This window comes from Crocodylus porosus, unplaced genomic scaffold (genome assembly GCF_001723895.1).
Source record: "Crocodylus porosus isolate Cpor-Errol unplaced genomic scaffold, CroPor_comp1, whole genome shotgun sequence".
Taxonomy (NCBI): Eukaryota; Metazoa; Chordata; order Crocodylia; family Crocodylidae; genus Crocodylus; species Crocodylus porosus.
In genome coordinates this window covers 24,297,736-24,325,084 of record NW_017728918.1, presented here as the reverse complement: position 1 = coordinate 24,325,084, position 27,349 = coordinate 24,297,736, and the positions used below count along the sequence as shown (strand labels likewise).

The 27,349-nt window shown below is 43.6% G+C and overlaps 1 protein-coding gene across 4 annotated transcripts in view; it reads left to right on the top strand.

Annotated features, from left to right (window-relative positions):
• The first annotated feature begins 4,793 nt into the window (after positions 1 to 4,793).
• The window catches only part of GREB1 (growth regulation by estrogen in breast cancer 1), a 158,008-nt gene continuing 135,452 nt past the window's right edge, over positions 4,794 to 27,349 (top strand). For 3 of the 4 annotated variants that reach the window (XM_019537395.1, XM_019537394.1, XM_019537392.1), the window contains exon 1: positions 4,794 to 4,923. The gene's annotated coding sequence lies outside the window, so the exon portion shown is untranslated. The remainder of the gene's footprint in view (positions 4,924 to 27,349) is intronic. The other variant, XM_019537397.1, reaches the window with a different exon arrangement.

Here is a 27,349-nt window from a genome sequence, read left to right as displayed (position 1 = left end):
AAATCCCTGGTTCAAATCCCTGTGGGGAGCTGCTGGGCTAGATCAGGAGACCTGGTTCCTCAGGAGCAAGCACCACTGCTGCTGTGTGGGACTAAGGAGAGCAGACTGGAGCAGGCACCACCCTGCCCACACGTGTGTGGCTCAGCTCCTTCTGAGCAGCAGCTGGAGGCAGGTGGCAGGCTAGGCTGGGCACTGCTGCTTCTGCCTGGGGCAGGAATCAGCCAGCGCGGGGCAGGGTGGGGCAAGGTGGGGGAAGAGTGCTGTTGTGAGCACATGTTGCTCAAACATGTGTGCGCATGTGTGTGGCATCTCCGTGACCATGGTGCCCTGCGTGGTCGCCCAAGTGTAAGGCCAGCCCTGCCCTCATCAGTTACAGTCCTATCTCTTATCTTTGCAAACACCTGAAAGAAAAAGAGTGATCATTTTTTCCGTTACTTATTTAATGATCTCTTCCATCAGCAACTCTTCCTTGATCACTTAATGTGACTGATGCTCCTTTCACAGTGATGAAATTTCATATGTAATCATCATGGGCTTTCTCTGACTTGACCTGACCTCAGTTTTTTCTCTTAAGGTTCCAGGACAGAGGGAGGGAGGACAATGTCATTTAATCTAAAATAAATAAGAACATACAAAATGCAGCTTGGGGTTGACATGGTAACTCAAGCAGATTCAATCTACAACAGATTCATCCAAGATAGGCGGTCATATCAGCTGTTATTGGATCCTGGCACTAGTGCTGCCTGTACACGTGGTTGGGGGTGGGGACATTTTAATTAGAGTGGTTCCTGGAGACCCATTCTAATTAACACACCACAGTGTCACATGTATTAAGCCCCCGCACATTTAAAAATGGCCATGGGACACTTTCATTCAATGATCTTTAGTTAAAGTACCCCAGCGGCCACTTTTAAACCTGTGGGGGCTTATACCCATGATGCTGCAGGAATGCTAGAGTGTTTTCATTAGAATGTGGAGCAGGTTCAATTAATCAGCACCTTAGTTTCTTAGTGAAGTTTTCCAGGAACATAGTTGTCAGCTCTATAATCAAACACGATCATTTTAATCAAATCAGAGAAAATTTGAAAGATCATACAGCACCTTGACATCATAAACTGCACAAAGATTTTTTGTAAAATCTAGTCCTTTTTTTATGGAAATGGAATGTCTAGTCAAGGTACTAATTTCTTTCTGCTGCTGAACTAGGAGCTAGGACAGTCATATGTTTTAAATGGGTGAACATGCTGCTTTTTGCATGGTTCATATAATTAGCAGTTATTAGTAATTAGGTTTAATAGTTTGCTTGTTCTGTGAGACTCGTTTCCTCCAATTTCTTTTAGTATTTAGGACACCAAGCATTATATAATTTTATCAGTTCATTAAAGCCTCATGCTCACTGATAGCAAGAGTCTATCTGCTGGTACAGGCCACTGAAGAAGCTTTTAAGACAACTGGTTATTCATTTTAGAAAATACAGTTAAGAAGTTTGTTGTTTTAAAAATTATATAGAAAGACTGAACCTGGCTTTCTCATCCTGTTGTTCAGTCTAAATGTCTATTCATATGCTATAGAATTATCATAATTCTACTTTTAAATATATGGTATTCCCATTTGCAGTGTCATTGATTATACTACTGAGGTTTTACTATCAATAAATACATATTGATTTACCATATTTACTCAAATCCAAGACAAGGTTTTTTCCCCTATTCAACATAGGGAGGAAAAGCCCCTTGTCTTGGATTCAAGTACAAGACAGGGGGAGGGGGTGGCGCAAGTGACTGCTGTGACTCCGACTCCAGCCCCAACTTGGGCTTGGGGTCAGAGACAGAGCCACAGCTGCTCCCAGCCCATTCTACCTTCCCCCTTTGCCAGTCCACCCCTCCACTTGTCTTCTTACTACTTCTGCCCCTGCAACTATCCCCCACAGTTTCTGTCCCAACCCGCACTCCCAGCTGCTTATCATCAGTCACAACTTGGACCTTATTCTGGCCCAGGGCACAGAGCATGTGGTAGTTCTGGTCCTGGCCCAATCACACAACAACTGTGGCATTGACAGCAGTTCTAGCACCCCAGGGCCAGAGCACGCTGCTGTGTGGCCAGGTCAGAGCTACCGTGTGCTTCATACCCTAGGCCAGAATGGGTCTAGAGCTGCAACTGGCAGTAAGCAGCAAGGGGGGAGCAGAGGCTGCAGAGAGGCAGGCAAGGGGCCAGAGGCTGCAGGGAGGGCAGAGGTGGTGGGGGAAGGTGCCAGGTGGTGCTGGCACTGTGGGGGAGAGAGCAGACAGCAGGCAGCAGTGGGCACAGAGGGCAGGGGTGGGGGTCTGGCTGATTTCCCCTCTTCTCCTTGCCCCCCTGCTGTCCATCCCCCTGTTGCCTGGCCCCTTTCTGCTGCTTTCCCCACTGTAGCAGTGGTGGGGATGAATTCAAGATGACCCTCCAATAATTAGATTCTATACATGGAAACCTGTAAGAAATTTATACATTTTCCATGCGTAGGATCTAATTATTGGGGGAGTCATCTTGAATTCTAAGTTTTCTTTGATTCTGGTTGAAATGGTATATAGGAATCCATTTTAAAAAAAGGAAGATTCAATATATTAACCATAGGAAAAACTGCACGTGAGCTTTTAGACAAACCCTCATATCTTTGGGATAGGATAAGGTTGTGTTGAAATGAAAAGATTAAAGTTGATAGAAAAATTTTATTCTGACACTGATGCCCCAAGAAGGTCAGTCAGGTTCCTTGCTGGAGTTTGAGCTGTCAGGGCTGATTGTTCATACGGATTTTTTTTTTTTTAATTGACTTACAATTTCGTAGCTCAGTGATTCTCAGCCAGGATGCTACAGTAACACCTAGGCGGGCTAGCAGCTACACATGATTCATAAGATAAACCCTGAGATTTTGAATAGGCATTTTTCAAGGGGTGCCTTGAGTCTAACTTAAGGGTTTCTTGGGTCAAAAATGGTTGAGAACCACTAGCTTAGCTACTACGGTAACCAGGAGATTGTACCAGGTCGCTCCACTCATAAGCTTGGGCACAGTATGGTTCTGTGCTTTAAATGATCATTGTCTTCTGTTTGAGTTAGTGGTGTACATATTCTGATGTGGAAAGGAACCTGTTTTGATTATCTACTGCTGAAGATAGATAGGTCCAGCAACCTTCCAGACAGTTGTGAGCAGGACCAATCCAGGAGGTTTGGGTAGCAAGCTCCACTCAAAATATAAAACAAAACTGAACAGCAGGGACAACTGCATTTCTATTCAGGTGGAGCTAAGGGAGTAAACTGACTTTGTAGCTCATTATTATCTACTTGCTTTCTGCTAATCTCTTCACTCCATGTGTAGTAACAACCCTTGATTTTTCTTTAATCAAGCTAACCTTTCTTCTAGAATCATCCTGTCTGTTATCTGCCCTGGTAATGTTTCTCTGCTCACCCCCCAGCATGGCCAATAAAGATACACTGCTACCTAGGAACCTGTACTGGGGGCTTTGTTCCTAGGGGTTTTGAATCCGCGGCAAATCAGAGACAAGGAGGGGAGGGGCAGAGTAAAAGCAGGCTGAGCTGTGCAGTGGCACAGCAGTCAGAGACAAGAAAATTGCAAAGGTGAGGCAAAGAGGTGAGCTACTGCAGTAGCTCTTTTCTGGGTTACTCATTGCAGCAGATGACAGAGGCTACGGGAAGCTGAACCAGTGGTATAACCCAGCAGCATAACCAGGGGTGGGCTAGAGGAGCAAGTTAGGACAATGCAGAGATATATACTCTTATGTTTCTAAAGATGTATCTAGTGTTGTAATGACACCTAGCTCTATGTATTTGATGCCTGGCTAGAGCAGCAGAGGAAATAAAAGGTAGAAGGTAAGAGATTTGGTTATCAGGTTCATTACCTGCAGTAGCTTCGAACTAATTTACCTGGTGGAACAGGATGGGTGAAAGTCAGGGTACATTTGCACTTTACAGATTAACTAAATCAGAGATGTCTGGCATAAGGTTTTGTGCCTGTGCTGGCTTTATCAGATACTATGAAAGAGTGACATATATACAATGTAGGCATCAGAAAGGAAAGAATTTATGACTATGATTTTCCACACTTCCACAACTGTTATTCATTCCTATTTCAAAGGGACTGTGAATATCCTGTGATCCTTAGGAAAACTGAGAGACAAGTTTTCAGTCTTACTGCGTGGTTTGCATAATCATTTGGTTTAGCTTTTCTTGTTTATCCCTGAAAGGAAAAAGATTAGAAACTTAGTTCCCTCCCTCCCCCCCAAAGGAAAGAAAAGGTAAACAAGCAACGCAGGATAAACATATACAACTTGGATGATTTCAGGTATCTCTCTGATTTGTACAGATCTACAAAGATAATTTCTAGTGGAGGTTTTGACCACTATAAATCATGTACATCACACACATGCATACAGACACACGCATGCACACCTGTGCATGCACGCATACGCACACTTGCACACACACACATGCTTCCAGTTCTTTAGATTTCCTATGTCTTATTCACCTTCTTACCCTGACAACTCTTTGCCTCCTACAGCGACTGAAATTGTGCAGACCCTAGAGCCAAATTAGGCAGATCTGTTTGGGAAGATACCATGTGCAGTGGGAAGCAGGGGAGAGGAGGAAAGGGGCTGCAAGGGTAGCAGTAACTTGTGCTCTTCATCCCCAGGGCAGCTGATGGTGAGAGGTGGTTTGTTGTACTGGAACCCAGACAAAGCTAGACTGTATGTATGGGAGGGAGGAGGCAGGAGGAGGAGGAGGAGGCTGAGAGAAAGGGAGGGAGGAGAAAGCAGCATCTCTATCTCTCCACAACAGGCTGTTAGCAGCAAGGGAAGTCTTAGTCGTCCCTAATATCCATCACTCCCTGTTCCCAACGTGGTCGCAGACAGAGCAACAAAGAGGGAGTCGGAGGTAAGATCCCTTCGACTTGTAAATCTGTAGAGTCTGCCAGAAACAAGGAGAAACAGCAGCAGCACAGAGGAAAGATTAGCAGCACCTGGAAATAGCCAGGGAAAGGGATAAGTGGAACTTGCACTCCTCAGAGGAAGAATAAGGAAGTGTGAGCAACAGAGTAAGGGGGTGGGGGGGAGTAAGGGAACAGGTCAGAGATTCTTATCAACTAGGAATATCCCAGTGTGGGCAGCTTCTGTCCCAGCTCTCCGTACATGAGGAGGGGTGAACAGAAGGACAAATGCTGTCCCATCTGAAACATAAGGAACAAACTTAGAAATAGGCTTGGTGAAATGTTCTGGATGAATAAAATACATGTTTAAGGCTGTGTAAGTTATTGTGAATTCATATAGCTTTGGCATAAGGCTTGGGGTAAAACAAAAATAAGTGAAAAATTTCAAAACTGACATACTAGGTTTTGACGTATTCTAATAGCATGTTTTGTTTTTTAAATTTAGTCTGATGTTTCATTTCCAAATTGAGCTACATTTGATGTTAATTATGATGATTTAAGCACATCTAAACAGTGATTTGGTTTTGACTGAAGAAAATATTTAGTTCCACCTTCAGATTTTTTTAGGTTTAATGAGGAAAGAAATATTTTGGGTTGATCCAAAATTAATTTTTAAAAATTATATTATTTTGGTTACTGATCCAAAGAAACAGCTGTTTCTATTGGTCTACATATGAAGATTTCTTAATGTTGGATGAAGCTGGGGTGAAGGAAGTCAAATCTCTATTAACAAGCTTGGTCCCTTTTTCCATGCACTCTGCCATGCTTGTTTATTTTCCTCTGTGGGGTAGATGTTGCCCCTTCTTTGGTGTTTGTCCAGCACCTAGTACATTGTGAACACATCTGGAAGTGAAAATGAGTAACAGTAACATATGGTTCTACATTTAAATGTTATGAAACTTTCCAAGAACTGGGCAGTTATTAGGGAATCTAGCATTTGTTTCATGTCTTATTAACAAGGTTATCTGGGAACTGTATTTCTGTTTTCATTATGAAAGAATGAAATAAGGTTCAAAAAGTGAACTTGAAATATTTGGGCCCTTTGGAAGTTTCTTGTACTTCTTCCTCAAGAAATCAGCAAATGGTTTCAGTCTGCAATCTAGAAATGGGAGAAATTAAGGTAAAGGGCCCAGATTAGATTGCAGAACTGCTGTAAAGTGATTTGAGGTGGGGGTGCCAGGATGATTGAGTTGTCACTCTCTGCTGTCTTGGTGAGCTTGGAGGTGATAGGTCTGATGCTGACTTCTCTTACATTTGTGTAAATCTGTTGACACCAACATAAGTGTGATCAGTATCAGGTTTTATATTGCTCTTTTTTCAGTTTCTGATCTTTCCTATAATCTGTGAACAAGGACTGAAGAAAAGAGGAGCCACTTAATTCACAACAATGGGACTTTTCTTTCACCAGCTTTTATGACCACATTAATTGTTATTTCAGGACTCACAGTTTATTACCTCTTTAAAACAATAAATATATGAGTGTGACTTTGGGCCTGGTCATGCTTCCTTGAAGTCAGTGGGAGTTTTGTTATTGACTCCACTCAAAATGGATTATGCCTTTTATCTAGGAAACCACCAGGCTCCCTCCTACCCTCCAACCTGTATTTAACACAGAATGAAGAGTGTCTTGTTTATTTATTTGTTTGATTCTGCTTTGGTTTTACTGAGTGCAAGAAAACCATGCGCCCTCTTGTTCTATGAACAACCCCTTATGAATACATGTTTTGAAAGTTTTATGGTGATCTGATTTCTAATGAAATAAACAATTTTGAATGCAAAATGGCTTTAAGTTTCTTGCTAGTAAACTAGTTTAGATTTTTTACTGTTTCATTTTTGGAAACCAAATGTTCTGACTTTGAAAGGGCGTAACTGTGATACATATAATGACACCACAGTAAAATAACATTAAGATCTGACTTTAACTCATAATAGCAAGTCAATTCTACTGAAAGCTGACTCTTCTTAATTAGCTCTATTGTGACACCTCCTGGTTAGACTGTGATTAGCTGTGATTAGCTATATATGAACAACATTACGCAGGAATGTATGTTTTATTGTTTTACTTCATAGGGTCTGATACAAAGCTCCTTGAAGCTGGTAGGACACATGTCATCTACTTCAATGGGCTTTGGATCAATCTTGTGGTGTGAGATCAGGCCCTGATGGGAGATCACATAACCACAGAAGCAGAATAGAACATCTTAGGGATGGAATTTTACTCATTCTTCTGAACTTTATTGCTTCTGTGGATGTCAGTCTGACACCATGCTATTGGTACCTGTTGGCTCCTTTTTTGTTGTTGTAATTCAGTTGAGAATGCCTGTATTTTTTGGTCTGTTAAGTATGTACGTATATATTTTTTTTAGAAAATATTCTGCTAAACCAAATCTTGTCTACTTGTCTCTATATTTTAAGTCTTTAGGGATGTCTATTTCTGATGGGATGTCGATTTCTGATGGGATACTTCATAATTTTTCAAATATTGCAAGATTTTATTACCTACGGAATTGGCTTAGGATGATATGAATAGTGTAGTAAATATGAGAAAAGTTTCTCTTGTGAATTAGTTATTTAAGGACTTCTTTTTGCCTTTGTTATTTATTAAGGACTTCTTTTTGCTTTTTTGTTTTTTAAATGAGGACTTTTTCAACATTAAGGGCCCCTCACTTCCAAAGCTTTCCTTTTAAGGTGTTTTAAAATGGCAAGTACATAAAATGCTTCTCCAAATTGGTAAACTTCATCTAATTGAATGCTTTTGTTCTGTGTGCACATGTACACATGTCTGCAGGGACTAGCACATAATGTGCCTGCATTGAACAACTTAAACACGTCTGCATGAAGTCCTCCACAGCTCAGTAGAAAAATTAGGGGTTTTTTATATGTATTTTAGGGATTTTCATATCACATTTTCAGTCTAAGACAAATTGTTACCATTGAGTTATGAACTCTTAAAGGTGGTGCTTGTTCAAAAAAGAAATGCTGGCAGATCCTGAAATATGGTAACAGTAGTAGCATAATTACCTTTTGAAAGGAAATATTTTTTTTTATTTACTATTGATTGTGACTCTTCTAGTAAATGAAGTCTGAACAGAGAATGTGATACGCAGGGATCCTGTTTTTTCTCTGATAAAAAAATCCCCAATTTTTGGATTAAAAAAAGTAACCCAAAATCCAGTTTTCCATGATTAAAATGAAAAGCCACTAATGTATAGGTATATATATATATCTATAATGGTGTTTCATTTTAATCATGGATCCCCGATGATAAGTGATCTGTCACACTTTTTCACCTTAATTCAAAAATAAAGCATGTTGTACTTCATAGTTGTGATTCTAAGGATAGAAACAATCGTGTGAATAAGAGTCACCATAAATGGTCATTAAAAGACTTTGTGTAACTAATTTTAGATATGTTTATTTAATAGAATAACCTTTTTTTCCCTCAAAATCCTTTCTTTTTCTCTTCTAGACCATAGTAAATGATACAGTTGCTCTGCAAATGTGGTTAATTACTCCTGGGGCAAAGGCAGCAGAGCGCAGAGCCCCAACCCACAGTGTGCATCCTGCCTCTGCCCCACAAACCAATCTGGGGGGCACATGCCCCCCCAGGCTTTCCCCAGGGGCGCACACAGCGGCATGGAGCTGGCCCCCCCGAAACCCTGGACAAGTCACGCATGGCTCCATCCCATGACCTGCCCTGGCCCTGAGTCCCATTCACCCCAGTGCGTGCCTCTGCCCCAGCCCCACTCCCTTCCTCACCATGGGGGCCTCAATCTGCCCCCCTGCCCATTCCCTCCCCCATGCCCCTTCTCTCCACAGACTTACCTACAGGACGCTCTGTCTGTGTGTGTGTCTGTCTGTGTGTGTGCATTTGTCTGTATATGTGCGTCTGTCTGCCCCTCACTCCTAAGCCACAGCACGCCCAGCCCTGCTGCTGGCCCTCATTCCAGAATCACAGTACCCTGCGTCCTGCCAGGGCGTGTGGGGACCTCCCCTTCTCGGGCTTCAAACCTTAGACACACGCCCACAGCCTCCCTCACCTTCACAAATTCCCCCTCCCCCCATACACAGTACCTGCATAATTTTGCAAACTTTTGAGTTTTTATGCACATAATTTTGAGTTTTTAGCTGTGTGATTAAAATTGTGATTAATTGTGACTCATTTTTTTATATCATGCAACTGCTTAATTGCGATCAAACTTCTTAAGTGTTTGACAGCCCTAATAGTCTTGGAATCACATTTTTCTGTCTCTCCTTCTGCTAGTGTATGAGTGGGCTGTAATGAATAAACAGTAAAACTGGTCAGAGAAAAAACGATGTCCCATGTACAAGGTGGAAACATGGGCAAAGAGAAAAGTAGATATAATATTCTTGGATATCTCAAGTTCTGTTTTTTGTGGGGGTATTACTTCTAACAGTAAGTAGTACTTAGCATTTTCTGAGGGTGAGAGCAGTTAAGCACTGGAACAGGTTGTGGAATGTCTATCCTTGGCAATTTTAAGAGGAGGTTAGAAAAACACTTGATTGGTATGGTTTAGTCTGTGATGATCCTGCCTTCATCAGAGAGGTTGAACTAGGTGACATATTGATGTCCCTTTCTGCACTAGTTTTTATGATTTTTAAGTGTGATTTTTTTTTCAGTTGAAAAATTTAATCCTCACATATTTTACAATTATGTTGTCCTTGTAGGACATTTGGTGTTGTTATTTTTAGTTATGGAAGCAATGAAATTGTTGCTCACTGTACTAAACATCAGTGCTGTGAGCATCTTTTATTTCTAAAGACATTTATAATTTGACAACAGTGACAAGGATATTCTTATTAAGGTCCTGAACCAAAACTCATTGTGATGTGTATTTGTCAGTGAGGTTTGGTTTGGGCTAGATCTGTTTAGACATGCAACTAAATGTTCTGTAAAGATGTATCTAAACCAGTGTTGCTCAACCTATCTGGTCTTGTGGACCAGAACCTGTGCCTGGGGTCAGTCCATGGGTGTAAACCAGTGTGCTGGCCTGGCACACTGGATCTGGCTGCAGCCTAGCCCTGTCTGCTGGCATACTCTGGCTTGCAGGGCCATGTCATCCAGCCTGTAGGAATCCCCACTGGTCCAGAAATTAGGTGACAGGGGAGCAAAGGCTGCCGCCATTCCTCTACAACCATATTAACATTGCCACTGCTCCCCTGCTACAGTTTCTGGACTGGTGAGGAGCCCTGTGGGCCAAGTAATGTTGGTCCATGGCCAAGATCTGGCTTACATGCCATAGTTTGACCTAGACCACAGGTTCCCAAACTGTGGTATGCACTGGGGGTTACATGGGAGAAATTGTGAAATGGTGGTATGCACTGGGGGAGGTACACGGGACAACTCTGGGGGTACATGTGAAAAATTGTGTAATGGCAGATTTAATTTTCATTATAATAATAAATAGCATTTAAGGGGTTAAAATATAAAATGTATGCTGGTAGGGGTATGCGGGCAGCTAGTAAATCTGGAGGGTGTACGGAATAAGAAAAAGTTTGGGAACCTATAACGTAGACCATTGTTTTTTGGACTGAGGAACTTCATCCAATGAACCTCTTAAAGCAGTGGTGCTCAACCACTATTGCCCTTGGGTCAGATGAGTGGCATGGGCCTGGTCTGGGGGCTGGATCCTGCATGCAGGGTCCATCCATGGGCCTGATCCAGTGCAGATTCAGTCTGTGGTTGTGATTTGGAGTACCTCCACATGCCAGTTCTGACCACAGCACAACTCCATGCACCAGCCTGCCCCCAGGTGCCAAGTTCAGCTGTGACATGACCTCACATGCCGGTATGATCTGCCGTGCAGGGCCACGTCATGTGAGCTACTCCCTGGGTCTGGAAATCTAGCAGTGGGGGAATGGTGGCAACATTAATTACCACAGCTCTGGGAACAATTAATACTGCTACTGCTTCCCTACTGCCAAATTTCTGGACCTGTGGGGATTACCACAGGCTGGATGACATGGCTCCATACTCTGAATCTGGCCCATGGGCTGGAATTTGAATACTACTGTTCAACACTGAAACAAATGAATGGGAAAAGAGAAGAAGAGAAAGGGAAATTATAAATAAAGGAAAAGACAAATAAGAAAACTGAAAAAACTCTTAACTTTTTTAGGCTTTTGGAGAAGTTATACTGAGGTGGTAGTGCAATGGGGCAGAATTCTGTTCCCTTTTATGTAGCTAAATGACACTTGTGCAGCCAGATAAGTAGTATTTTAACATTTAAGCAATGTTTGCAATTTTATTGCCCGTGCATTGTGGACATACTCACTAGGCTACACACTGGCTGGGCAAGTATGTAGCTATGCAGGTGTATATGCTGCCCTTAAGGTCCAGAAAAAATGAGAAGGCAGGAACTCTATGTTTTAGCTCCAAAAGCTAAGTGGTTAGGGCGCTACCCAGAAGACAGGAGAACTGTCACTGATAGTGTTGAAACTTTATTCTGATTTCCCATCACCATGTTCTAACTGCCATGCCACAGATTAAGTATCACCCAAACTCCCCTCAAGTATGGTTTTTGAAGATAATTCACTATTCCTTGCATTTAATAGTCTGTGGATAAAATAGATGGAGCACAGCGGGGAGGTTGCTGCCTCACTGAGAGCAAGAGTCCAGGCTAGAATCCTCATTGAGCCATCTCATTGAACTACAAACCCTCTAGCATGTTCTCTTCCTCCTGGCCCCACTTATCTCCTTCTTGTGAGATGGTTATATAGGTTGTTCCAGAGATATTGCCAATCAGAATAGTGGAAAATCACCACCCTGAAGCTGCACTGTTGATTTTGTTATGGAAATGTGTACTGCTTTTGAGAGAGTTGCCCTGTTCTAGGTTATAGAACTTAGCAGTGCACAAGTTAGAGATTGCTTTGGCTATTACAGTGTCAGCATTTTACATTGAAAGCCCAAAGCCTCAAAATTCATCAGCAGAAACTGGAACTGGTATTTTCTGTGGTTACACAGAGGTACATACAGAAGTTTGGGGAGGTTAGGGGTAGATTAGATGGCATCCAAAATGGCCACTCAGTCTATCTTAGATCTCCCATGTGTACACCTTATGCTTAGATCCCTTGTTAAGTCCATCTAAATACAAATTGTACTCAATTTTCAAGAAGGGTAGATCAGTCTAAAAATGGTTGATCTGATCTTAGTTAACCCTACCTCTGAGATAGTTTAACCTAGAGTGGGTTGGCCATTTTTAGACTGATCTAACTTTCCTGAACTTCTGTATAGTTCCCAGCACAGTCGTTGGGGTGGGAAAGTCCAGCCACTTTTCCTACCTACTGGTCTGGCACCAGGCTGTTTTTAGCCCTCTGGCCCCCTGCTTTATCCCCCAGAGACCCCCCAGCAGACCCCATGAACCCCCCTGATTCTACCAGACCCCCCAATTCTCCTTGCAAACCCTGCCTGCTCCCTAATTCCCCTGTAGACCTCACTTGCCTCCCCAGTCTTCACTGGATCCCTGCGGATCCTGCCTGCCCCAGCAATCCCTCCCATGGATCCTGCCTGCACCCTTGCTCTCCCCACAGACTCTGCTTGCTCCTCCAGTCCCCTGCAGAACCTCCCCGATCCCTTCCCAATCTCCCTTGTGGATGCCGCTTGCTCTTCTGACGCTCCCCACCCCTGTGGACCCCATCTGAGCCTTCTTGCCTCCCTGATCCCCCCAACCCATGCACTGCTGCAGCCTGGGGACTAATTGTCTAAGCAGCAGCTCTGCAAAAAAGAACCTGGGGGTTACAGTTGACAATAAGATGGATATGAGTTAGCAGTGTGCTCTTGTTGCCAAGAAGGCTAATGGCATACTGGGCTGCATTAGTAGGAGTGTTGCCAGTAGATTGAGAGAAGTAATTATTCTGCTCTATTCAATGCTGGTGTGGCCACATCTGGACACAGTACTGTGTCCAGTTTTGGTACTACAGGCAGGATGTGGATGCATTGGAGAGAGTCCAGCAGACAGCAATGAAAATGGTTAGGGGGTTGGGACACATGACTTCTAAGGACAGGCTGAGGGAACTGGGTTCATTTAGTCTGCAGAAGAGAAGACTTAAAAGGGGATTTAATAGTAGCCTTCAACTACCTGAAAGGGGGTTCCAAAGAGGATGGGGCTAGACTGTTCTCAGTGGTGACAGATGACAGAATAAGGAACAATGGTCTGAAGTTGCAGCAAGGGAAGTTTAGGTTGGATATTAGGAAAAACTCTCTCACTAGGAAGGTGGTGAAAGACTGGAACAGGTTACCTAGAGAGGTTGTGGAACCTCCAACCGTGGAGGTTAAGGCCTGGCTAGACAAAGCCTTGACTGGAGTCATCTAGTTGGGGGTGGTCCTGCTTTGAGCAGGGGGCTGGATTAGATGACCTCCTGAGGTCCTTTCCAACCCTGATTTTCTATGATACTGTGATTCTGTGAACCTCTCTACTAGCCCCCCCCCCACTTACCTTAGATTCAGTGACCATTTTTAAAGTGATCAAACCTCCCCCTAACCTCCCCAAATGTCTGTATGAAGCCACAGTGACTATTTGATCACTGTAGTACTTTCATTAAAATTAATGTTAGTTTTTTCCATTATAACCCATGATGTAAAGTTCTTTAGAATGCCGCTTCTCTATTAGGCAATAAAAATGTCGGTTTTCACCTCAAAATCTCTATGGACATGAATGATTCTGTGCATTTGGACAGGAGAAATAAGCTGTCCTGATCAGCTGCAGAAGTCAGGACTGTGCCAAATCAGATAACTAGCTTTGTCTAAAATTCCCATTTTTAGTTTTAGCTGAATTTTATAATTTTATCATTTTTATTTTGAATGTGTAATTGTAGCAAATTGCATGGGGAGATATATAGTATTTTGCAGGCATGATGAACATTTTGTAATGAGTTTAGCAGTGCAATATAGTCTGACACATGAGAGCTTGGTAAGAGCTGAATAGGCACTTTTATATAATCCCAGCAACTACAAATGCCTAAAACCCCTCTGTAACATCAAATGGCCAATTTATTTTCTTTAATTTTATAAATATTTACAATTTTCAAATCTACAAAAGCCAATGCATTGGGTAGATACTGCTCCTCTGTGCATTTTCTATTGATATATTTCTTGTATCTTCTTTTGCTACAATAATTTTTCCTCAGATACAATTTGTAGTGTTATGCATGGCTAGGTATGGGCAAAGGCAATTCAGGGGGTAGGAAAAGTAAATCATCAAGCAGCATGGAGAAGACTATTGTGGGTGAAGTGTTTTGGTTTGCAGCCCAGGGATTAAATATTTTTTAAACACATTGTAGCTTTCAGCTGTTTAATTTCTAAATTAATTATTCCTTTGGGTGTGCTCTAGGAACTAGAGAAAACCTGGACAAATAGAGAACTAACAGCGTAATGCAAAAATGGTTGCCTCTGCTTTCCACTGTAGCAATAGCCACCAGACATAACAGCACATAGGCAGAATCTGATAGAACATTTTTTAAATTCCTTGTTACAGTACCAGAATAGATAATTGAAATACAGCACTTATTACTTACTGGATAAATCCCTTCTGGAGCACTGTCACTCTCTGTGTTTTCATCTGAATCTTGGAGAGTGTCTTTGATTGGGTCTCTAGTGTCATCTGCAGCTGTGTCTGTTGTCATCTGCAGCTGCATAAATTGCTAGGTGCAGGATAATTGGTTGTTCAGGATAATGGGAAGTCACCCTAGCTGAAAACCATGATTGCCTGCATAGTTTCTGAATTTAGGTCTGCCTCAATACAGGCTGTGGCCAAACTGTCCCAGATATATTGGCCTTTTGTGATGGTCTCTTTGGCAAATATCCAACCCAGCTTTTCATAGCCTGGATGTATACTGGAAACATTATTAGAGGACTTATATTTGTCTTTGCAATTTTTGCAATTTTGCCTCAGCTTCTTCATCTTGGTCATGACACTAACACATTTCTTGGGAGCTTCCCTCTGCTTAATTTGCTTTGCTAACTGCTGGCACGTGGATGATAGCATTCTGGTGACTGATGGAAGTATCCTGCTCTGGTGGCCTGGACACTGGGGAGAGTGGTTGGAAGCCCAGAGGTCAAGAGTTAGAAGCCATAGCAGATGCACTCACAGTGTGGCCACGTCAGCTCCCAATGAATCCGTGAATTCTATCTGAAGAAGACACAAGGTGAGATCATTTGTTTGGAAGCAAAGCAGCTCATGTCAAAAGATACGCCAGAAGAATATTGTCATCTGGTCAGTGCCTCAGGCACAAACAGACTCAGACAAACAATTATTAAAGATTATCATTGACCTCAATAAGAATGAGATCCAACACTTCAGTCTTGCCAGTCCTACCTGTGCAGCTGTGGATAATGGAGCTTGGGACTTGTCAACACAAGGAAGTTATGCTGGTATAATTTGAGTGGGCCTTTAAACAGATATAATTAATCTAGTCCAAGAGTATGTGGGCACAGTTACAGATGGTATACCCAGGGATGCTCATGATATATATCCTAAATGAGCACATCCACTTTAGACTATGTTGTATTTTCACAAAACGACATCAAGCCATTAGTTGATTGCCTGAACTTTCCTGAGTGTTCCCAGGTAGATGTGGTCTTGTGCTGGCAAAGGAGTGGCTTATCTGAATTTAGTTTACAGGAAAAAAGACAGGTTTGAGTAAACCTAAAATAAATCACTCCTATATGGAAATGTGTCCACACAGTATTTTGGATTGATTTGACTGTGTCAGGACACACAAACAAATTACCATAAGAGAAGAAGAGCATGGCATTAGCCTGCATCAACTGCTCTGCAGGATCTGCTTTTTTTCAGTGAGGGCTAAGCTACTGCAGATCAGCTTTTACTCCAAAGTAATATCAAACACATGGGTGGAGGGTCAGATTAGCTTTGTGAGACCTATGAACCAGGATGTAGCTGGAACCAGAAATAGTATGCTGTAGCTGCCTTCCTGCAGCACTGACAGTGGGTTAATTAGCTGAGAGGGAGTGCTAATTGGCCTGGGGCAGTTCTACTTTTAACATGGCTACATTGCTTTGTGCTTAAGGCATCATAGTATAATTATCTGGACTAGCTCTGTATCTTCTTCCTCTGCCTCAGAGAGAGCTAATTCACTCACTTGCAGCACCCTTCTAGGGCAGCTATGCTGCTTCCCATTGGGGAGTAGATTACGCAGAACATTTCACTGCCTCCTGTTGCCAAAAACAATCCCTAATTTTGGACTAGAAATGGATGATGCACATGGATAGTTGAATAATAATCTGGAGATCCTCTAAGATGTTCAGGCCCCTGCTATCATCGAGGATCTGATCTTAAGGTCTTAGGATCATAAAGAAGTAGGTCTGGAAGGGACCCCCACATAATTCAGTTTTTTGATTTACAAAGGTCTAGATTTGATAATATACATTCATCCAGCCATGAAAAATATTTTCTGAGGTCTATATTCCTTAAGAATGTATACCAGCTTGTATTTGTATGTCTGTATTGATATGGATCTGAAAGAAGGATAAGTTTTAAATTGCTTCAAAATTATTTCCCTCTCTCTATAGATATGCCACACTTGTTTCATTGTTGCATTCAATTTACAACCCCCATAAAAAGGAGAGAAGCATAACTCTTCGACAGTAACCAGCATCACTTTTTTGTCTTTTGCTTAAATAGAAATATATTCGGGTTGGAAGGGATTTGTGTTGGAAGGATCATCCCTATCCAAACCATCCCATACAAATTCTTGTCCAACCTATTACTAAAACTCCACAGTCAACCCTGTCACACAGCCACAAGGCATAGCACCCTAACCTTCCACAGGTAAAACAGAAGGGCAACAGTAGTTAGTGTGCTGCTGCTGAAAGAGTTGTTAAAATATGCTCAAGAGATCCAAGGAAGAGGGCCACAGTCTCTGCTGCAGAGGAAGGCAAAATCATCTACAGTTCATACCAGTCTGGCCATGGGGTCAATTTCTTTCCTGACCCCACATGTGACCCTAAATCTAACAAAGTGAGGGAAATGAGGCAACTTTTCACAAAAGAAGAATAAAAAAATATGGCCCCTGCAAGTGTTAGTGGATATTTTACTTAAAGAATTTCCAGTTTTCCTGCAACAACAGTATTTTTGTATATATGGAGCCGTATGATATATAGCATATATGGAGTCTAAGAGATCATAGGAAAGTATGGAAGGGACCTCAGAAAGTCATCTAGTCCAGGCCCCTGTTCAAGGCAGGATTGTCCCTAACTTATTCCAGTCCCACGTATCTAACCTGCTCTTGAACATTTTCATGGATGGAGATTCCAAATCTTCTCCAGGTGTCTTGTTCCACTGCTTAACCAACCTCATAGTAGAAAGTTCTCCCTAATCTTTAACCTAAATTTCTTCCGCTGCAGTCTGAGGCCATTCATCCTAGTCCCCTATGGACACAGAACATATGAGGCTTATTTCCATCCTGTCTATAATCATTATTCTGGCATTTGAAGACTGTTATCAAATCCCCCCTTCAGTTGTCTCTTCTCCACACTAAATAACCCTAGTTGGATTCTAGACCTACCCTCCAGAGTAACTGGAACTCCACTCAACTTGTTGTCATCCACAATGTCATGGGGCGGGGCCTAGGAGCGGCTGTGATTTCTCCTGGCACCCCCTACCGTGCCAAGTTAGTGTCCATTCACCCTTGTTCTCGCCTGCCACGTCTTTGATGATAAAAATATTACGGGAGGCTGCCTTTTATCCTCCTTGGCACGGTGCCTCGGTGTACTCCAGCCTCTGCCCTGTCTATGGTGATTCTGTGCACTCCCTTCTCAAGGGCTATGCATGGCTCCTACCACCCCTAATACCACGCCCCAAGCCTCTCAGATGTCCCAGACATTGTCTAGTTGATTACTGTTGCCTGCCCTCGTGGACGCCGTCTGGCCTCTTTCCTTACAGTCTCCCGCGCTCCCCATGGACGCTCCCAGGCCTCTCTAGGCCAGGCCCATACCAGTCCCTCCTCGCTCGTGTGCCCTCCCTGGGGCTCCTCGCTCATGCGCCCTCCCTGGGGCTCCCTGGCTTCTCCCGCGGCTGCTGCCGGCACTGGGGCCTTTTCCCCACGGCTGCTGCCGGCACTGGGGCCTTTTCCCCGCAATTGGGCTCAGGTGGCCATAGCCATGCCTGGCCCCGAATCCCCTCCTTGGGCCTTAACCCAAGCCCCTCTGAGGTTTACAATTCCTGTACGGCTCAGGCAGCCTCAGCCTTACCTGGCCCCTAATCCACTGTGCCCCTTTTCAGGGCTGGGGTCAGTACCCCCTTAATGCTGTGCCCTCTCTGGCACCGGGGTCTCCTCACCCATGCGGAGCCCCAGGAGGCCTCCTCCAACCCCTTATAGCCTCACCCAGTCCTCCAGTGTAACAACAAAGCAAAACCATAAGCCAGTCAGCTACAACTCAAAACCAAGCCTCCTGGCTAAAACACAAACTCTAGCCCTCTGGCTAAACCTCACTCAAATCCCTACCAGGGGTTTCTCCTCCCAGTCTTCGTGAACCGAAGCTGTTCAGGCCACCAAGCTGCTCTAGGCTGCATACTCTAGCAGAGCTCCTTCTCCCTGGGATGTTAGTGGAGAACTGCCTGCTTGGCCTCAGCCTGGGCTGTTTATATAGGCCAGGCCCTGCCCCCTTCTGGTCAGCTGACCAACTGTGGTTGCCCTGGCAACCGGCACCTGTCCTTCTTCCTAGGAGCAGGGCACTTCAATGCCCTGTGACACACAACATTGCTAAGCATGAACTCATTGCTATTATCCAAATCATTAATGAATCGACTGAACAGTACTGAACCCAGGATAGACCCCTGGGAAACTCTGCTTGATACCTCCTCCCAGCTAGACATTTAACCATCGATGAGTACTTGTGCCCTCCACAATGATCCAGTGAGTTAGGTAGCCACATCACAATACTTTTATCTAGTCTCTATTCTCTTAGCTTGTTAACAAGAAAGTCATGGGCAACCAATATCAAAACCTTTGCTAAAGTCACAGTATATCACATCCACTACTTTTCCCCATCTACACAGCCTGTTACCTTGTGATAGAAGGAAATCAGGTTGATCAGACATGACTTGCTCTTGGTGAATCTATGCTGGCTGTTTCTCTTCATCTTGTTCCCCTTGGTGCTTCAGAATAGATTGTTTGAGGACCTGCTGCATGATCTTTCAAGGTTATCAAGGTGAGGCTGACTGTTCTGTAATTCCCCAAACCCTCCTCCTTTCCTTTTTTAAAGATGGACACTGTATATGCCCTTTCCCAGTTATCTGGGACCTCACCTAAGCTCCATGAATTCTCAAAGCAGATAGATAACTAATGGTTCTGGAATTAGACAATATCTTTGGTACCTTGCGGGGTATCCCATCTGACCCAGTGGACTTGAAAGCATCTAGTTTCTCTCAAGTAATCCCTAACCCATTCTGCCATTTCTCTAGGCTGTGTGTCTCCTTGCTGCCAATTGCACTTGTCAACTGAGAGCTAGTATCACAAATCATGGCTGTTTGTGGGAAAGGTTTCCTTTAACTGTTCTTCAACCTACGGAAAGTGTTTCCGATCTCAGTCATGTGATTGTGTTTTAGATCATTATTAAAATCAGTGGAGCTGAACCAACATGGAAGTGGAGTTAGGTCAGAATCGGGTCCAAAGTAAGTAGTTTTATTCCAGTCAGGTGAATGATTACTTCTTCACTTTAATCGAGCATCCTGGGTGACACCTTTGACCGTTTTTTAGTCCATTGGTGTATAGCCAGTGATTTGAATGGGGCCAGAATTACACATGCTTTTAGTCAGACAAGTGTCCTACAAATTGCAAAAGTCACTTAAAAATCTTTAGTATGGGTAGTTATACAAATACCTAGCAAACACTAGGCAAAGGTGGCCAAACTGCAGCATGGGTGCCACAAGTGGGCAGCATGGGCAGCCATTTGTGCATGACGCGCAACAGAGTGGGGAGGGGGAAAGTAGCACAGTAGCAGATATGGCAGGGAGCAGGAAGCAAAGCATCAGACCAGGTAAGGGAAAGGGATCAGAGTAGCACTCGAGGAGGATAAAGGACTAATGTGTAGCATGCCTGCCAAAAAGATTCCCCCCCACCCCTAGTGTAAGACCTGATACTCCCAGAATGTATCCATTCAGGGTCTAATCCAGCTCCCATTGCCTACAGTGGAAGCTGAATCAGTCCCAAGCTTGGTTTTATTTGAACGACTCAAGCAAGTAATAATTTGTAAAGATGGACGCGTAAGTTTTTGTTCTTTGTTTTGTTTTTTTCTATTTGCTCCTGCTCCCTGATTATTTAGATTATGCAGAGGAACTTTTGCCTTAACAAAGACCACAGACTCTCAAAAAGAAATGTGACATGTAATAATATGGTTAAAAAGTTTTGTTGAATACAGCAGCTTTTCAGGTTTGCATGGCTAAGGCACACCAGCTTCTATAGCCAGTGACTCTCAAGAGAGCAACGTGGCTAGCATTATGTATAGACTAGCCAGTTGTCCCTCAAGAATGATGGAGCGCTGGCACCCAACACCCTGCACCGCCGCCACCTCCCAGGAAGGCGGTGGGGGGAAGAAGCCTGTATGTGGCAACTGCCGCTGCCACTCACTGGCTTGTGCTCCAGCCGCCGTGTACCTGGCCGCGCACAACTCCCCCACGTTGGTCTGCATCCAGCCCCGTGCGCCCCCCACCCCCTGTCACTCCACGTGTGGCCCTGTGCCATCTGCCGCTCTACCTCCGGCCCTGTGGCACCCACCCACCACCCTCCTCCTGCTTGGCTCCCTCCGCTGGAGCCCTGCCCCGCTCATCATTCTTGACAGGCATGTCTTCTTCAGTCTCCGGTGCAGCAGCTCCCTCCCCCCACCTCCCTGCCTGCCTCTGCGTCCTCCCCCAGAGCAGCCTGAGGCGATGGCGGCAGCGGTTCTCTCCCCCGCACCTGCCTCCGCCTCCTCCCTGCAGCAACTGCAACTGCCTACTTGCCTCCGCCTCCCTGCCTGAGGCGGCCGCGGCTCCTTCCCAGGAGCAGTGGGGCTTGCAACCAACTCCCTGTCTGAAGCTGCAATGCTCTCTCCCTGCCTGAGGAGGCGGACCCCGCACAGCCAATTGCTGCTGGACCTCCCTGCAGTGCATGCGCAGTTGCCCAAAAGCATTAGGGACAGACAGACAGGCAGACTAAGCCCTTTATTATATCAGAATGCTACTGATTCTGACCCAAGCAACCAAGTACCTTTTTACAGCTGATGTGATTGGAAGCAGTCTCTGGCCTAAGGCCAGAACAGGGCTTGAATTCATATGTCTTCAACCATTCTGCAGCCATAGTAATATGACTCTACATAATTACTTGAGTATATAAAATAAAAGGAAGTGGACTAGGAACAAAAGAAAGGCTTTAGCAAATGCATGTTAAAGTAAGAATTGTTTCTGCATAAATTAAAAAGTTATTACAACTTTATAGTCGTTAGTGAAACAAAGTGAGATTTTTGAGAATGGTTTTTGAAATAGGGTAACGTAGTTTCCCTCACTCCGTTTCCACCAAACTCCTTGTTTGAAATCACATTGTAATTCCAGCTGGTATACTAGGACACAAAGGTATTATGGAAAATAAAAGAAATCCCTAGCTTATTGCCTAAATTTGGAAAGAATTTTTACCGTGGCTGACCATGCTTCAAATAAGATCTTTGTGTCAGAGTGCAGAGGTCAGGGTATAGAAGCCTTGGGATATCAAAAGGTAGTGAGAAGAATGGCTGGGATTTCCAGCAGCCGGAGAGTGCTCTTTTGTTTCTATTGGTCAGTTGTCGTGGATGATGCCTGTGGACATCAAAGAAATGTCTAAACAGTGTTATCTAGCTCTGTCCTTTGCCCCCTGCCATGTAATGGGCCTCTTTTCAGGAAAACATTGAGAAAGCTGAGAAAGCAAGTTGGTCCATACTAGTGCTATTAATTCAGCAAGAAAGCAGATCGGTAACATTTGCACTAGCCAGTAAAACAATCTTTTAGCTTCTAAAAATGCAAATTGGTCAAGCCTATAAATTACGGATCCCACATTCAAGGAGGATTTTCCATGTCTGATTTTTCATACAAAAATAAGAAGTAATTCTTTAGTGTCACTCTTGCATGTCATGGGGGATTAGGAAGAGCTGTGGGTTTTTTTGAAAAATTAAACATGACACAAAGATCTTATTTGAAGCATGGTCAGCCATGGTAAAAATGCCTTTTAATATTAACAAACTGTTTATTTTACTTTATGGGGAATAAAACAACAGAAGCTGGTATTTGATATATTGTAAGCTTGAGACATTGACTCCAATGGTAAGGGAAATTCGCAGTTTTCAAAGGGAGCAGACTTTCCTTAGAAACCAATACAAATGGCAGTACATATTCCAACTATTTCCTGTTTACACTTCTCTTTCTGCAGTTTCAGTGGTTAAGGAACAACCAGTTAACTGTTCCTTCAGTGGACTTTTGTTTAGAAAAAAAAGGGGTGGCTGTTCTGTGAAATAAAAAATATTATTAGGATAATGTTCAAACTTAATATGCATTTTGAAATATGTGGTTGGATATTATGAAAAAGGGCACAATCTGTCAATTATAGAAATTTTGGTGGCACCTATGCTAAAAGTGAACTTTGTTATACTTTTTCACTCCCTAGTTCTGTAATTTTTTTTATAGAGCAGTGCTATTTAATACCCTGATCCTGCAAAAATATTAGATGAGGCCTGTCATCTTTATAGACCCTCATTTTCCCCCTTGAATACAGCAGTCACAATGCACTAAGTAAATAGGTGCCAGATCTTTGTAGGATTGGAGCCTAATACTAGTGTTTTGCCTCTGAATCAACCTCTGAGGAAGCTAAATGTAACTCTGTGTCATTGTTGATTTTATTTCTTACAATGAAATACTGCTTTTTCCCTCATATAAAGAGTATTTTCATGTGATTGCTTCTTTAACTACAATATAAATACAAAACAGAAAGGACAAAGTTACAAAATACAACGTAGGGCAATTTATGTTTAGAGTAATTTAGGAATAATGTACAGCAACAGACTCCTGTTTAGAGATATGGTGCAAAAGTTCTAAGTTGTTGGGTAACATTGCAAACAGCCTAGGTAATTTAAGTGTTTTTAATTGCTCTCCTCATTTCTAAGGCTGATTAGACCTATAAGGTTTGATTTACATCAAAAACTTAAAGATAAATTAGATTTCATCAAGTTTAATAGCCCTATTATCATAACAAAAACATTATGAGAATACAATCATACAAATATCCAGTAAATTTGATCTGAACCCAGCGTGAGATACTTCTGGGCTTAGTTAAAAATAAAACTAACCTATGTTTTATTAAATTACTTAACAGCAAAATGCAGGTGTCATTCTTAGTAAATGGGTATATAAACTCTTATAGAGTGCTTTGAATGTTGTCTCTGTTTCCAAAGGTCATAAATTAGACTTGTTTTTCCTCAGTGTAAGTCCTTTTATTTCAAATTTTGGCCTAAGGTAATTTTAAATGAAAAAGAAACCATTAAGAGGTAGACATGAGTGAACTTTTGCTAGAAGAGGAAATGGATTAATATCACTAATGCAGGTTAATGCTTTATAGTCAATTGTACAACCAAAAAATCTCAGTAGCCAATGTGCTGGGATAATGTTTATTCATCTGGCTTGATTCTGTTTGAAAAATGATATTTTGAATTGAGTTGCCCTTACTCAGGTATATCCTCATCTATATAAGTGATCAAAGGAAAGCAAGATTTCTTATATTCTTCTTTAGTACTACACTAAAATTTCAGTATAACTAACTCCTTGTTTGCCATCTTGCCAGAAAATGTGAGTAGCCAGGAAAAATGTCCATATGATAAATACAAGGAGGTGTATATTATATGGCTGCATATATTGTATTTTGTACTGGATGCTTTCAGCAAAATAGAGAGAAAATGGAGCAAAATTTTATTTAAATAATTTACTTTTATTCTTTGCTTATTTTGTCATATTGTAGTACTTCAGTTTTAAGTTTTTATGATTCTGATCCTACAGGTATCAACATGTTTATTTTTACACAAATAGCTTTCATGAATGGAGTGGGATTAATTCCATGCAAAAAACTGATTACATGAATAATCATTTGCAGAAGTGGGGCTTTAGATCTATTGGGTTAAAAAGTGGAATTCAACTTTTATTGGTAACCATGCAAGTATACAAATAACAAATTTCAGCGAAGGGTTGCTCGGACCTGTCTGAGCAATGAGTTAGTCCCTTGTTAGCTGAAGAACTAGCAGACATTCTATGCATGTCAGGAATACATAGTTAACAAGTAGGGAGGAGGAAACCAAATCAACATGCAGAAAAAGAGAATCAGCTTCTCCCATAACAGTTACCAGAGCAGCAATGCAAGTACAGGAGCCTGGCCAATGAAAGTGTCAATCTCTTCATTTATCTTATCCAGGCCGTTTCTCAGAATTTTATTTCCTCTGATTTTGTGTCTAGTTCCTCTGCTACAGCACCATCAGACATTGCAATCTTGAAGTCTTATTTTAAAAAAAATCTTGCACCATCCTGGCTACACCAGTCCAACCCTACTACTTAAAAATGCATCTTGAAGCAAAACTGGCATTGCTAGAACCAGCTTCTCTAAATCTTTTAAACTGGAAACCTTCAATGCTTCTGTCATGACCTATTTTGCTTAAGATATTGGAGATGGTAGAGAACCTTAGTCTCCATTCTAAAACTAGATACTACAAGCATCCTGTTTCTGCAGGTAAAATCACTGCTGTCCTTGTAGAAAGCACAAGTGTACAGATGTTCCAGCTTTTTCTTCTAGAGAAAAATAAACTGACCCCAACTCAGAAGTTGTTTCTAGTAGACTATTTCCTGGGAGAATGAATGTCCCTTCTGATAAGAGGCTGAAGCACAATCCTTCTGCATCCCACTGAGTTTAGCTTCCAGTCCTTCCATGGGTCCAAGGAAACAGTGTGTAATTCAGGTTGGACTCTACTGCTCCAGCAAGGCAGGAAGCAAACCACATCTCCTGAGTGCTTTGGGGCCACAAAAGCCCAGCCCCATCATCAACCCCACACTGAACTCCAGGGAGGCTCAGGGAGGCTGAGGCTGCTGTGTCCCCTGCAAGTGGCACTGAGCAGTCTGGATTGGGACACAGACCCAACCCCCATCTGTAGCATTGCAGAACTTGCCCAGCTTGCCGCTGCTGTTTCCAGACCAACTAGCCCCTGCCTTCCCACCCGGTCCCTGACACAGACTGCCTAATGGCCTCCCAGACCCAGGCCTGCCGTCTCTTGAACCTAGATTGGCCTGCTCCCAACCGCACTGTTTCCAGACCCTGCATCCCGCACCCCCTCTAGACCCAGACTGCACTTTTAACACTGATTCTGTTCCAGTGTCCTTAAGTCTTAGTCTGGTAGTGGTGGGGTCTGGAGCATCTGGGTTCAGCATGGGCAGGCTCAGGGCAATTTGGATATGGGGGCAGGGTCAAGGTACTTTGACTCTGTGTCCTGGGAGGTGGGGTTAGGCTGGCTTGGGCATGGGGGATGGGCTCAAGGCAGTTTGGGTATGGGGGGGTTGGGTCAGGCCAGCCTGGACATAAAGAGGGATGGGGCTGATGGGTCAGGTCATGGCTTTTGGATACAGGGGGGTTGGACTTGGGCTGGCCTGGATATAGGGAGATGGGGTCTGGGGCTGGTGTGTCCAAATATGAGGGTCTGGGGTCAAGGCACATTGAGTACAGGGTTCATAGGCCATTGTACATCTGGAGGGGGTAGAATCTGATGAGTCTGAGTATCACAGAGGGTGTAGGGTTGGTTTGCATGGTGGGAACCCACCTGACCCTCACTCACCTGAATAGAACCAGTTACCCAGTAAGACCCACACCCCATTCATGCACCTAGGCACCATGGAAGAACAGCTGGGTTCTCCCCCCTCTGATGTCTATAGATGGTCCAGTAACTGGATGCAAGCAAAGTTCCAGGACCTCCTTGCCTGCTGGAGTGACAGGGACAATTAGGAGCTCCTCCAGCAGAGCCATCAGAACAAGGAGGTGTTCCTGCAGATCACTGAGGAGATGAAGGTGTGGGAACATGATCAGGGCTGGGTGCAGTGCTGGGTGAAGACCAAGTGGATATGGACCTGCTACAAGAAAGTGCATGACTGTACCTGGACGTCTGGAGGCACCATGCACAATATGCCCTTTTTTGATGGGCTGCCCAACATCCCTGAGATGTGAATATCCTGTATACCTTTGACTCCAAAAGGCACACAGGAATTTCCTCCTCCCTATCTCTGCCCTCCTCTCCCCCCACCAACAGCAGGAGGGGCAAGAAGGCCTGGAGATCCAACAGCACTAAAGGAGTAGCTGGCACTGGAGTGGGAAGTCAGGTTGCTTGAAATCTTCTTGAGCCCACTCCATGACAATGTAGCACAGGGCACACCAACAACTTCAGTGTGGAAACACAGGACCAGGGCCCCAGTGCCATGCCATCTACATCACCGCTGGTGTCAGGAAGGGCACCTGTTCTCTTGGGGACATTAACCCTAGAGAATCACTCTATGCCATGTGCCATGACTCACCTTTTTCCACCACAGAATTGAGGTTGTTCTGTTTCCCTTCCTTGAGGGCACTTCACAGCCTCTGCCACAAACCCAGAGACCAGCCACGATGTCTCCACCTCTCCAGTGTGCGACATGCCTGAAGCACAGCCCACCTCACATATTGGTAAGGATCTACTTGGTCCACCATGCATGGATATGCCAGGGACATGGATAAAGAGGAAACCTCCTAGTTTCCCCCCTGGGACAGGGTCATGCCAGGGTTGCAGACAGGGTTATGAAAGTATTGTGGGTAGAGTAGAAAGCCTATAGCCCATCATCCCAGAGTGTCAGCTGCTGGCTGCAGGCTGGTTTCCCCTCCAATCTCTCCAGAGTGGTCAGGGGCCAAATTCTGGGTATCTATGGCCCCTACACCCGATCTGAGCCCCAATCCCTGAAGGCATTTTTCTGGAAGAGGGGGAGTGGGGTGGGGAGGGAGGTGTTGAAGGGCTTCTTTTAAGCCATGCCCTTGGGAGGGGACTGTCACAGAGCCCAGGGTGATACTACAATGCAGCCCAGAGGCCCGTACCCTAACTTTGGGGCAACTCATCATCAATCAATGAGTTAAAGCCATATCACATATCTATAATTTCATAGTTAGTAGGTTTGGAAGGGACCTGAGCAGATTATTGAGTCTGACCTCCTGCCATGGCAGGAAAGAGTCCTGGGGTCAAACAGCCCCAGAAAGGTGTACATCTGTTCTCCTCTTAAAGACCCCCAGGGTAGGAGCCAGCACCACTTCTCTTGGAAGTTGGTTCCAGAACCTAGCCGCCCTGACTGTGAA